This window comes from Carassius gibelio, chromosome B19 (genome assembly GCF_023724105.1).
Source record: "Carassius gibelio isolate Cgi1373 ecotype wild population from Czech Republic chromosome B19, carGib1.2-hapl.c, whole genome shotgun sequence".
Lineage (NCBI taxonomy): Eukaryota > Metazoa > Chordata > Actinopteri > Cypriniformes > Cyprinidae > Carassius > Carassius gibelio.
The window spans coordinates 11,280,010-11,293,857 of NC_068414.1; the positions used below are offsets into that span (position 1 = coordinate 11,280,010).

Below are 13,848 nucleotides of genomic sequence, written 5' to 3' on the forward strand. Positions count from 1 at the left end.
TCCAAGTGAAATAATTGACCTGTTTTTCAGATGTGAATGTCTGTCTACATTTGTAAAATAATAAATTTATGGTAGAATCAATACAGAAGAGATACATGGATTTCTCTTCAGTAAAATTAAAGTTTAAATATATCAGTATATATTTGTAAATATATCAGTATATATTTGTATATATATCGATATCGGTATCGGCATCGGGCAAAATTATTTAGAAAATATCGGCATATCGAATATCGGCCAAAATCCAATATCGTGCATCCCTAATATAGATTACCTTTTTTGTTGTTGTTACTTAATATAATTCTTTAAAAAAACCTGACTATTGGCACCTACACTCAAAAAAATGACTCTTTAAACTTACTTAAGTCAATTATGGACAGTGGTTCCACACAACCAAATTGTGTTTTGATAACATTAATGGAATTTTTTGAATCTATGCAAACTCCTTGTGTTGTGACAACACAACTGAATGAGGTAGAATCTATGTGAAATAGTAATGTTCAACCAACTCAATTTATTGACTTTGCTTCAACTTAAACTGGTTAAGTTAACTCAACATGTTTTGGTTTATTACAATCTAGCCAAATTTGTTTCACTCTATCAACATAAGGAGGTTTGTTTCAAATTACTCATTTCAATTATGGACAGTGGTTCCACACAATTAGTTCTAGTTACTTTAACACAATATTTTCTTTTTGAAGTTACTCCCTTCAACAAAGCATTTTTTGTATGTTTTGTCTTGTAATGAGACAAAAGACAAGATGTCACAAATGATCAAAGTGTATTTGTTAAACAAGCAATAAATAATTACACACAGTAAAATACAGTTTAAACCACATTACAAAATTACACAAAATAGCAAATACAATTCTAATTGGCATTCATGGGCAACCAATCAAACCTTATTCCAGGAACAGGAAGTGGCTCCAGAAATAACTTCTTCAGTATTCCAAATGTGTACCTGAGTTCAGGAGGGTTGCTCAAGTTCAGTCCATAAATCAGTCCCAGTAACATGGTTTTACAGACTGTAAACTGCTATAGGTCCTGAAGAACTTTATCCTTTAAAACTCCAACTTCTGCTGGACTGTCTTCAATGATGCAGCTTCAAATAGATTCCCATGAGTCTTCTGGATCACCTCCTGACTGCTGGCAACGTCTGTATCCTAGAAGTATTTAAAAGCATGGAGAACTCAAATTATTGTGTATTAACTTTAACAAATAATTTATTAACCTTGAACTCACCATATACTCCATACTGCTAGGGTCTTCATTTGGATACTTCAATTTCATTAGTCTGAAGATGAAAACAACAAAATTTAGCCTTTGTTTTTTTTTTCTAAAATTACATGAAAAAAAGTCAGTCATTAATCTTCTTATGGGAAATCCAGGCAAGCAGTCAAGATGGGATTCTAACAAACATTACAGTGGAAAATGTTACACATCTGGACCCTGTATGGTTAACAACAGAACTGGAATGTTCCCAGACCCAGAAACATAGTAAGGACATCAGTAAAACAGTCCATGTGACACCAGTGGTTCAACCATAATTTTACAAAGTAAACAAAAATACTTCTTTGTGCAAACAAAATTAAAACAGCGACTTTATTCAACAATTCTTCTCCAAATCGCATCTTCCACCATTATCAACAGCACGTAAATAATTCATGCACATGGTGCTGCTGACCTACAACACGCCTGCACTGAGCCTTGATTACACGCAGAGGAAAGCAATGTTCATGCCTCTTGTTACTGTCCATAATGGCAGAATATGTGATTTGGAAAAGAATTGTTGATTAAAGTCGCTATTTTTGTTTTCTTTGCACAAAATGTATTCTTGTACCTTTGTAAAAGTGTGGTTGAAGCATTGATGCCACATGGACTGTTTTACTGATGTCCTCACTATGACTCTGGGAACATTTCAGTTGCATTGCAGCCTTTATGGAGGTTCAGAAATCTCTCGCATTTTCATAAAAATATTAGGGATGCACCAATTGACCGGCCATAAATTGGAAACCAGACGGTTTTTGCTTTAAATACGCAATTGGTAATCGGCCGGTCTTTGGAATTTTTTTCAGCCGATTTTTCCGGAAGTGCGCCCGCGTGCTCCGACTACATTACTTCTGTGTGAAAGCAAACACATCCCGGGATTGATTCCAGCATTGAACTCGGGTCGGGGACGTAGTAACATTGCTGGGTTCAATCCCGGGGCAAGCGCTGTGTGAACAAAAGCCAGATCTAATGCCGTGTCGTAGTGATGACATTATCGTGTGACTCTTTTACTGGCTGTTTTGAAGGAAGATCAACGTTCACTGAAAAAAAAAAAAGTGCAAACTGTATGAAGCAGAGATCAGTTAGTTCCTCACTTTCCACGGTGACACCGAGATCGTTCGCCAGATTCAGTGAAAGTATTACATGCCTAATGTTTTCGACTCGTACATTACACGTCACGCCCTGATGTCACGTGTCGTTACGGGATCTGTATTTGCCGGAATCGCAGTGTGAAAGGGGCTTTATTGAGCTTTCCCTCAATTTTGGACTGTAGACTGTGGACTGTCCTTCCTTCTTGTTTGTTGCTTAAAGATAAAAAAAAAAAATCGTCCAGTTTGCTTGTAAAAGAAATCGGTATCGGCCATGAAAAATCATGATCGGGGCATCCTTAAAAAATATCATAATTTGTGCTCTGAAGATGAATGATGGTCTTACGGGTTTGAAACGACATGAGGGTGAATAATGACATGTTTATTTTTGGGTGATCTAGCCATTTAAACACACCTGAACCAGCTAATCAAGGTTCTTGGGAATTTTAAAACAAAAAAGTCTTACCTGAAGTTCCAGGCAGGTGTGTTAGAGCTGAACCCCACAGAACACTGGCTTTCCTAGAGCAGGTCTGGACACCCCTGCCTTGCATCAAAATAAATCTATCAGTTTATAGATATACCACATATTTTGTATTTATTGTATTAATAAACCTTATCTTATCTGTCTTTTTTTTGTCAATTTCCAGTAACCAGTGAGAGAATAATGTTTTAATACAAGGTTGTGTTGAGTGCAGTTGTTCTTACCTGTGTAGTGGGCACCAAGAGGGTTTCAGTATTTGTCCAAGGTCTCTTCTTCAGTATGAAAACATCTTCGTAAATTTTGCAGTCCGAATCAAGTTTGGCAAAGATTGTTGATTCTAATGGGCCTATGGTAATTCTGGATGTCTCAAATTCTGCACAAACCTGTACACATGAAGTGCAATGTGTTACAAAAAAAAAAAAAAAAAAAATTGAACAGCAAAAACCAATTCAATGATCAAAATATTAAGTGATTTATTTGTGTGAGTGATGAATAGTGTCATGTTTACCATTCCTAAAGGAGGACCTGATTACATATCTGGAGCATATGTATAATGTGAACAGCTCAGAGTAGTGTCCGGTTTAAAGTCATTGTATGACCACACCGCCATGTTCATAAACAAAGCTTCAAATACTCCCACTGTGCTGAGCCAGGGCTCTCAAAACTCGGTCAACATCTCATGGTTGGACATTTATTGATTATTTATCTTTTTAAATTAGTTAAAATATACATATTATAACAAATAAAGGTAATTACTTCCACTTTTTAAAGTCATTATGTATTACTAATACAATTAATTTATACAAATATATTTGGCACACAAAATGAGATAAGAGAGAAACTCCTATTCGCCATTTGATTAGTTATATGAGGAAGTAGCTGAATGACAAATCATTCTATCTCTTAACATCTCTTATTGTAAGCCATATGTATAATATAAAGTAAAGGTAAGTGATAGGACGTTTTATTTTTGGATAAACATTTTATTAATAAATACAATCTCTCTTAAAATACCTTATTGGGTTATGATAATCAAAACAGTTTGGTTTGATCTAGCGCAGAACTAAGACTTTAATGAAATATTTCCCCCACTTATAAAATGATTTTATTATTAGCTAGCTCCATACCGGAGAGCTGCTTTATAAAAGGAAATCAAGTTATAATTCTAGCGACACTTACTCTGTATTTTCATGTTTAATATTGAAAAGCTATCGATTGCATAAAGGACTGTTATATAAATAAACGTGACTGGACTTTTCTTTACTGGAGTGCCTGGAGAACCTCAGAGTTCGTGCAAACATCCATATCTCTGTGTTCTTAAGAGCTGCTTTTACATCGCGGTCAGTTTTTTGTTGTGTTTATGCAGTTATTGAGAGGAAGGCGTGCAGTATATATTTACATATTCATCCAAGGTTCGGATCGGGTCGGTTTGCCTCAAACTGAAGTGCTATCTTCTTCTTTTTAATTGAATCAGGAGAGTGTATTACAATCTTGCGCTACAGCGCCACACTGGTCAAACTGCATTAATGCAGGCTTTCAAATCAGGCAGATACGAGATCAAACCACTAACGTTACTCAAAAACATTTGCTGACAATTTTATTTTTATCGTCGACGTTGTCGATAATGTCGAGTAATTGTTTCAGCCCTAGTGTATATATATATATACTAAAGTAAATACATTACAGAGAGTCGTGCGCTTTCACATCTCCCAACGCTTCAAAATCATCTATTAACGGTGCAATAAACCGATTACACAATACTAGACTGCAAAACAAAAGCACCTCAAAACAGAAACTCTAAGAGAAATTAAAGACTTTGACTTAACACAATAAAAATTTTAGATTTTCTTACCTGACTGATACCTCTTGCTCCCCTCCACACCGTCATCAAATGCGTTGGAAATCGTCACTTCCGGTTTTTTTTTGAATCACGAAATTAAACCCTTTACGTTACTTTAACGATTGATAATTAAGTAAAATTTAAAATTAAACATTTTAAGTTGATTAAACACAATACAATTGTGTTTTGTCGGAAAACTAAATATATTTGTGTTGTTTTAACAAAACATATATGTGTAAAACGAACAGTGCCACAAATCCATTTTTTTGAGTGTAATACACAACAGATCATAATGATTTTAAGCAATTGAATTAAATTTTATCAAGTAAAAGTTCCCTTACATAAAGATATATAGCCTCAGAATGAAGCTACAGGTTTTAGGCTACTTTTGTGGTTGTTAGACTTTAGTGGAGAAATGAATTTAATTCATAGTTAATGTGATGAACTGTGCATGTGGTAACTCTGTTAGAAATTGAATAGAACTGACTTCATACTTCCACTAAAACCCTGTTGAAGAAAAGAAAAGAAAAGGGGGGCATGGCATGAGAAATCCAATTTGCCTTAATCTTTTTGGCATATAAGAGGTCCTTGTACCATTAACCATTCTACAAGTGTCATAGGTTAAAAAGCATTTATTTAATTCATCTCCAAATGGCTTGTTTTGGATCCGACATCACTGACAATAATAACAATGGCTGATCACTGATAAGACTTACAGGACCCGACCTAACCCTAACAGGCTGTTTTAGAAAGAGGGTCATTATAAGTTACCCTCAAGGAACATATAATAATATTAATAATAATAATAATAATATATGTCCTAACTCCTTTTAAAGCTCTAGCAACTTTTTTGCACATGCCTTTTGACTATATATTGCCTAATGAAATGGATAACATTCAACATTGAAGCTGATCTAAGCATCCAAACAGGTTTTGGGGCCACTGTATGTCTGCATGGAGGAGCATACTGTAAGCGACTGTAATATGGAAGCATGCAGCGGGACTGACAGCTCACTGAAGGGGGCGTGGCGCGGGCCGCTCAATGGGCTCGTGCCGGAGAGCGTGGCGCGCGGCGCTTGCGCTTGCGCTCAGCGAAGCAGCGTGTCCTGCGCGAGATTGCAGCTCTGCCAGTGCCATCCGCGGGACGAGAGGAGAGACACGTCCCAGCATCCGACAGACCTGCCTCTCCGGACCTAAATGCTACAAAGCAATCGGGCTTCCGAGTCATCGTGGACTAATAGATGGAGAAGAAACGGGCGCGCTGTCAGGTAAGCCTCTTTTCTGACATCGCTTTCATTGTGTTCACGCATCTGTCTTGCAGGGTACAGTGACAAGAGCATGACCGAGCCTGTCCCGTGCGGTGTGTAAATATCTTTTAAAGAATAATGCATGGGCTAGATCTTTAATATGACGCCAAAATGGAGCGTTTAGTGCGTCAGTGATTTATAACCCTGTGAAGTCACATGCTCGCTGCGAGCATCACTCTAGATGCCAAGGCACAGGGTGGGTATATGTTGCATTGTCAGTGGTGTAAAGCGGGTCACCAAACATGTCCAGTGGCTTCATGTGATTCCCAGCTGCCCTCCTCTTGTTGATAGGCATTTTGACATGCAAGCTCTTTGTTAAACCTTAATTTAGTGGAACTGAAGTATAATGACATCATCGCTCTTTTCCTACCGGTTATTATTTCAAGTGCAGTTTTGAGTCACCAGGATATCCAGACTCTCTGGGACGCATTATTACATATATAATCAACACTACTGCATATGAATACCAGAGTTAATGTAGTGTCTAGTCAGCGTTGATCTGGATAGAGTGCCGTTTTGTGCCGGAGTGAAGTGCAGGCGCACAGAATTCCCGGCATTGTCCAGAGCGCGATGAAATCATCAATAATGTTACATAATCGCAGAATGCGGGATTGGGTTAAACGGGGGTCAGTGCGATCCTGTCGATCCTAGAAAGATGCGAAATGTCACTTCATAATGACGATTAGTCAATCAACCAAGCAGTCGCGTCGTTTGCTCATCGCCTTTGTTACATCGACATCCGCGCAGCGGTGCAATACGCGCGAGCGCATCGCGTTCTAGAAGACAGTAATTCTGTTGATCTTTATTGCGCTTTAACAGTAGCCTACAATCGCTGCCCCTCAGGATAAGCGTCGATGTTTCACAGAGCGCTAGTTTCATTCTCGGTACACCCGCGTGCGGATATCTTTCGCCGTTGCGTCGCGTTTTAGACAAAGTGTAATGTGAGCAACGTCTCCACAACCCCGCGCTGTGTCTTGTTGTTTCTCTGTGAACGCCTCCGACATAGCGTACGCGTCGCTGCAAGGGAGCGTTTTTGTCGCGTCGCTCGCTCGCGCTGTGGATGACGCTAGCCTATAGCTCATGTGATTTATGCTAATGTGGCCTAATTATAGCCTACCTTTTTTATCATTTCCAGTCACATTCTGCCCGAGTAAGCCAAATGCACACTATTAAAAATGATATGAGCAAATGAGAGATTGTTAAAAAATGAAACCATTCATTTAGATTTGACCTACTGTAAAACTGGCATTACCCATCATCCAGAAACCTAGACGTCTGTGCTGTCAGGCAGAGAGCACTTCAGGACAAATACACAGTATTTCTGATAATGTACCTGCTACATTTGACCCAGATGTTAGCTGACATTTCCTTGTATTGCTGTACAATGCGTGAGAGTGTCATAACACTGAGCTTGTGGAAATGCGGCCTTGGCACTGTGCTTGGACTTGTTCAGTTTCTTGTGTCTGAGAGATGTTTAAATATCAAGAGATGTGCTTGTGATGTAAATCAGATACAATGTCATGTGAGTTACACCTCTGGAGCCGCAGAAAAGTGATGTCATAACAGCACTGATTGGCTGATGGTCCCACAAATACCAACACGCACTGTCCCGAACCCTGAGGCAAGTTTCCTCTTTAACAAGCCTTGAAAAAAGTTCAAATGACAGAAAAGTTTAAATTTTGGGTAAAATAACCCTTAAAGTACATTTGTGTTTGAGATATGCCATTAGCTGTTACCACTACAGATAATGCCTCTTTACTCAAGGAATCCATGTATCATATGAGCAATTAATAACATAATAATAATGGAAATATTAATAATCACTCATGGATCATCCAGCAAATTCCAGTTATTAATCAAACACAGAACTGAGTCTCTACCATGTGGTTTGATGAATCAGTTCTTCCCTGCAGGGCCCACAAAGGCACCTTTCCTCATGTTTCTGACGCCCTGGCACGCTCACATAATGATAAGGCAGTCTGATTTTTCAGGTTTCTCTAGGAATCTCCCCAGTGGCCCATGTGTATCTCTCACTTCTTCTTCCATAAGTGCGATGTTGCTCAAGATCGACCAGGACCTTACCTTACACAGCCTACTTTCTGTACACACCACTGGGCTGCTTCTATTTGTGCAGGTCGTAGCTCAAATTAACATGCAAAATGCCAGTGGAGTCATGCCAGAGGTGTATAAATGACTGGTTAACTTTAAACGACAATATTGAAGTAATAGAGGACGAAGTGGAAACGAAACTGGTTTCTCAATGACATCTCAATGGTATCTGCTTATGTAACCAAATATAAAGATACTTCTTACAGCGCTCAATGGCTACCTCAAATAATCCCAAGTATTCCCTTAAACTCAAACCTGATGCTTAACTGTCCTTCCCGTAACTCTCGTAACTCGGCTCTCCTCTGTGCTAAATGTGTCCTGCCAGCGTAAGATTTAGCTCACAGTGCCTTTTCTCTCGGAGGTTATTTAAGACAATCCCTCTGTAATCATACTTAAAGTCTCAGCCGTCATAGTCCAGAGGAATAAAGCCTCGATTGTGAAACTGATAGGCCCGGAGCCCAAATGGCACTCTGAAGGTGTGTCATCAGAGCCAATACGGAGTTTGATTTCTTGATACCTGATACAGGCACAGTTCAGAAGGAATTAAACCCATTCTATCCAGACAGGAGCCAAGCGAGGGGCCAAATCTGCTTTAGTGCTTGAGCTGTTTGATAAGTGTATGAGAGTGATGACAACATGACTCATATTTGGTGATGTGCACCACGATGAAGCTCCGGCTTTGTTGTCGACTCGGCCAAAGTTTTGAACTTGAGGAGATTACAGTAAATCCCAGTTGGACAAATATGTTGAATTCAGGGTTACCACGATACCTAAATGTCAGCGGTGATACCGGTGAAATTTCATTATTCTTGCTACCAATGTTAATCACCAAGGAAAACAAATGCACTATTGAACACACTCTAAATTGAAAGTATAAAGATGAGGTGTTCATATTAACAAACTAAAACCTCTCAATCTAGCCTGCAGATACTAATCGAACTGTATTCATAACTATCAGTATAGAATACTTTGAATACAAAGTCAAGATGATTATAAAATAATTATTCCATCATAATAAAAATCAACTAATTATTTGAGTAAATATTCAGTAATAAATTGATTTGAGTTCATTTTAAGTAATTAATGAAAGCAATGGACCAAATACACTGGAGCACAAAACCAGGCTTAAGTCGCTGGGTTATATTTGTAGCAATAGCCAAAAAAACATTTTATGGGTCAAAATTATAATTTTTTCTTTTATGCCAAAACTCAGTAGGAAATTAATTAAAGATCATGTACCAATAACATATTTTGTAAGTTTCCTACCATAAATACATCTAAACCTAATTTGTGATAAGTAATATGCATCCCTAAGAACTTCATTTGGACAACTTAAAAGGCGATTTTCTCAGTATTTAACATTTTTTGCACCCTCAGATTCCAGATATTCAAATATTTGCATCTCGGCCAAATATTGTCTGACCCTAACAAACCATACATCAATGGAAAGCTTATTTATAAAAGCACGTCTAATCCCAGTGAAGTCTAGATTGAAAATCATGTCTCGTTCACATTTCGGTCTCTGTCAGTCAGGTGGCTCCTCTGGAGAGCTGGGACTTAGACTACCGTCCAGCCCACCTTAGCAATGCATCACACAAGAAAAAAATAGCCAACTGCCCTGTGAACCTTTAACCCCTCAACTGCAATCAAAGATTTCACCAGCAGTTCTGTATGCTCAGCTAGCAAAACATTGAAACAAAGGAAACTGTAGTTCTGATGGGTAACTGAAAGAGTAATCTAAGTCATCAATGTACCTAATAATTAAACCAGTAGATTTGACTCATATGTGTAAAAAATAAATTTATATTTTTTTTTAATATATATTTTTTAATAATTTAAAATATGTTTTATTCAAAATAAAGCAGCCACACCCTCATAGTAGCCATAGTGGATCCATCATGTCTTACAATTTGCAGTTTGCAAATTAAATGGATACTCCACCCCAAAACGAAAATTTTGCTATGTATTGCAAATGTATTGTTGTCACTTCATAACATTACGGTTGAACCACTGATGGCAGATGGACTATTCTGATGACATCTTTCATACTGTTCTGGACTTTGACAGCGTATTTTACTTGGCAGACTATGGGACAGTCACAGGCTTCCTGGTTTTCATCTTAAATATCTTAAATTGTGTTCTGAAGATGAAAGAAGCTTTTGCGGGCATGGAATGACATGAGGGTAACTGATTAATGACAATAATGTTCACTGGTTACATTTACATGCAACCAAATAATCCATTTGTAATCAGATTGATGGCTCAATGGGACTGAAAAGCCTTCGTGAAAACACCTTAATCGATCCGATTGAGCTCGATCGGTATTACATTTTGATCGGATTGAAGGGGGTGGTTTATTCCTTTTCTACACAGAAAAAAATTATAAATGCAACACTTTTGTTTTTGCCCCCATTTTAAATGAGCTGAACTCAAAGATCTAGACTTTTTCTATTTACACAAAAGGCTTATTTCTCCTTTCACTTAGCAACTGTGAAGTGGAGCGGGACAACCTCCCACCAGTTCTTGTTTTGGATTGTCATCCACAGTAAACAAGTTTTGGGTGCAGGGAGGGGCATTTTTTACTGCATGATAAATATAAGCAGCACAGCACAGTGGTTTCTATGTATATTTATCTATAAATGCCCACGAATGGATAAATATTAATTCTGCTGTTAAAAACAAATAAAGAAACAATGTAGGGGAATGGAAACTTTTTATTTGTGCAGTGTGCGCATGTCAAAAAACAATCTATTCTGATTTGAAGCTTGTAACATATAAATGCACACATAAACCTGATCACTTTATTTAACGTTCATGTAAACACTACATACAGATTCATCAATCGGAATTAATTCAGTTGGGTTTAACCATAAATTGTGTATGTAAACGTAGCCATTTTGTGGTGGAATATCCCTTTAATAAACACACTTGATATTCATGCTTGATCTTCAGGCATTATGACCAAAAATCTGTATCAGTGTATTTTTTAGGATTCTTGGGGTTCCACAGAATATCACAGTATTGTTTATTTGCATGCCTGGACCTTTATATAGGTTGATAGTGGCTTAATTTACTGCCAGGAGGATATAGACTCTAAAACTATTGTAATGCCAATTCTAAATTTACTATTGAATCGTTTTATAAAATTAAAAATTTTGAAACGTATAATTCTTTAATTCTTTACATTTTTAGGCAGGTTTACTTTAATTTGAGAAGTACATTCTACACTGTCTGCTATAATTTCTTCAAGTTAGTCCAAACTTTTATTTTGGTGGTTTGTGTAGCAATGATTTTTCTTTTCTTTTCTTTTTTTGTGTTTAAATACATTTTATTGCTACATTCTACTGTACAAAGGTATGGTATTTCTATATTTCTATTTACATAATGGTAATGTATTTTCTATATAAGTTAATCCAAACTTGTTTTTTTTCTTTTGATAAGTTGTCATGAACCTAGCATTTCCTTTGAGTTTCTATGCGTATATTTGTTGAGAGGTTTTATTAACAGAAATGATTAGAGATTAAGATCACGTGTTCTCTTCAAATTGTGATACGGCAAATGCTAAAAACACCACAAATGTCAAGTGTGCTGCAGTATATGTGTCATCCATGAAACAGTGTCTAACAGACATACATGCAAAACATGCTGACCTCATATCACATATTTCTTATTATTTCTTAGTATTATTTTTATTTTTAATTATTATTTTTTGTGTGTTTGTGGTTTAATATTCAAGGACAAATATCACAATGTTTAAACAAGTTGTTTCAGTTAAGCTCCGGTATGGCGAGATTTGAAAAACACATACCATATGTGAAATTGATACCAATATACAGGTTTATCAAGGACTACTTAAGACGAATTCACCGATCAACCTGTTTTACCTTCACATGGGTACATCAGAACTGGTGGAGGCGGCAGAGAAGCTAATTCCTTTCTAGGTTGGAGCCGGTCTTTGGAGCACTTGTTGTGATCGGGGATGAGTGGTTTAATGTGCATGTTGTGTCCGTGGTGCGCCTGCTTTGCCTCTGTCCACAGTGCTGAAGCACGTCGTCCTGTTTGGATCCCAGAGCAACACTGACAAGTATACAGGGGGTTTGACCTGACAATATGCAATTGTCAAGCTTTCACAGCATATTTATCTTCCCTCTTCCTCTGACTTTCTCTCTGCTTTGGACAGAACAGCCAGTTAGGCAGAAGGAACTGCAAAAAAGGAACACTCCCAATTTCCCCACGTTGTGGTTAGAATAGAGAAATCATCAGAAATCATCTTTGTCACTGTCTTAATGTGGCTTAAATACTTAAAAAAATAAGTAAATGAAAAGCAATCGGTCATGCCTGTTAGAGTAACAATAGTGTGCAATTTCTAAAACCAAAAAGTTCGGACAATTATAGTAATCATAGCCTTACTTATCTACACATATCAAAGCCCCATCACCCACCCTAATCTATCCATCTCTTGTACTATGAATGCTATAGGTTTCAGGGCAGCAGGGTCTCTTGATTCAATGTGGGTGAAATGAGAGAACATATGTCTGGTCCCTCTCCGCATGACATCACCTTGCTATCAGAACCGATCTGTTTGCCCGGGCTGCTCTCATGGGGTGCAACCATAGTCGCTTTCATTTCAAAACCCTCTACTCCCTCACTATTTTCTATGATCTGAATACCAGGATAGCCAACACTAAATGAGAATAGATTCCTGGCTGCTTTGTGTAAATTCATTTTCTATGATCTGAATACCAGGATAGCCAACACTAAATGAGAATAGATTCCTGGCTGCTTTGTGTAAATTCAATTTAAATTGGTAAACACAAGTTATGCCATTAACTCCTTGGAGTGTTACTAATGCATGTCTATGCTTACGATTTGGTGCAGGTTCTAGCTAAAATAAATACTAGTGGCAGTAAAACACCAAAAATGTTTAGCACAAATTATGATTATAGGCAGATTCTACCAAAGACCTGATTAAATACATTTTAACATTTGGATCACATAACCAGCTCTGTGTGCATGGCTTCTCTGGTGTCATAAACTTGCTCGGTAGTGCACCTGGTGCAGAAGAGATTTTGATAGTTTGATGGTATGATAGTTTTTATTTCATGTTTTCCTTTGTTAACACTGCTGGTTAGGTTTAGGTGTAGGTGGTACAATAGAGCCTTAAATGTTTAGCGCCACTCACCAGAGAGTTTATTTCTGGAAAACAACCAAAACCTTGCCAGATTCATGTTGATCTGTTTTAGATTTAACTGAACATGATTTTGGCTCACATTTAACAAAAACCCACCAATCTCAACAAATTAGAATATAATGACATGCCAAACAGCTAATTAAAACACCTGCAAAGGTTTCCTGAGCCTTCAAAGCAGTCTCTCATTTTGGTTCACTAGGCTACAATCATGGGGAAGACTGTTGATCTGACAGTTGTCCAAAAGACAATCATTGACACCCTTCACAAGGAGGGTAAGCCACAAACATTCGTTGCTAAAGAAGCTGGCTGTTCACAGAGTGCTGTATCCAAGCATGTTAACAGAAAGTTGAGTGGAAGGAAAAAGTGTGGAAGAAAAAGATGCACAACCAACTGAGAGAACTGCTGCCTTATGAGGACTGTCAAGCAAAATCAATTCAAGAATTTCAGAGAACTTCACAAGGAACGGACTGAGGCAGGGGTCAAGGCATCAAGAGCCACCACACACAGACGTGTAGAGGAATTTGGCTACAGTTGTCGTATTCCTCTTGTTAAGCCACTCCTGA

At 37.7% G+C, this 13,848-nt stretch overlaps 1 protein-coding gene and 1 long non-coding RNA gene across 4 annotated transcripts in view; one reads left to right on the forward strand and one right to left on the reverse strand.

Moving 5' to 3' along the window:
* Positions 1-764: 764 nt before the first annotated feature.
* LOC127979307 (uncharacterized) lies at positions 765-4,930 on the reverse strand. Of its 2 annotated transcripts, none has more exons than XR_008158771.1 (5): positions 4,691-4,930; positions 3,063-3,221; positions 2,824-2,901; positions 1,243-1,294; positions 765-1,163 (listed from the first exon to the last, which is right to left on the reverse strand). It is a non-coding gene; the product is annotated as an uncharacterized LOC127979307 (long non-coding RNA). The 2 variants fall into 2 exon arrangements; XR_008158772.1 differs by lacking the exon at positions 4,691-4,930 and adding an exon at positions 4,238-4,635.
* A 53-nt stretch (positions 4,931-4,983) lies between these two features.
* hivep3a (HIVEP zinc finger 3a) overlaps positions 4,984-13,848 on the forward strand; it is a 49,417-nt gene continuing 40,552 nt past the window's right edge. For both annotated transcript variants that reach the window (XM_052584591.1, XM_052584593.1), the window contains exon 1: positions 4,984-5,946. The gene's annotated coding sequence lies outside the window, so the exon portion shown is untranslated. The remainder of the gene's footprint in view (positions 5,947-13,848) is intronic.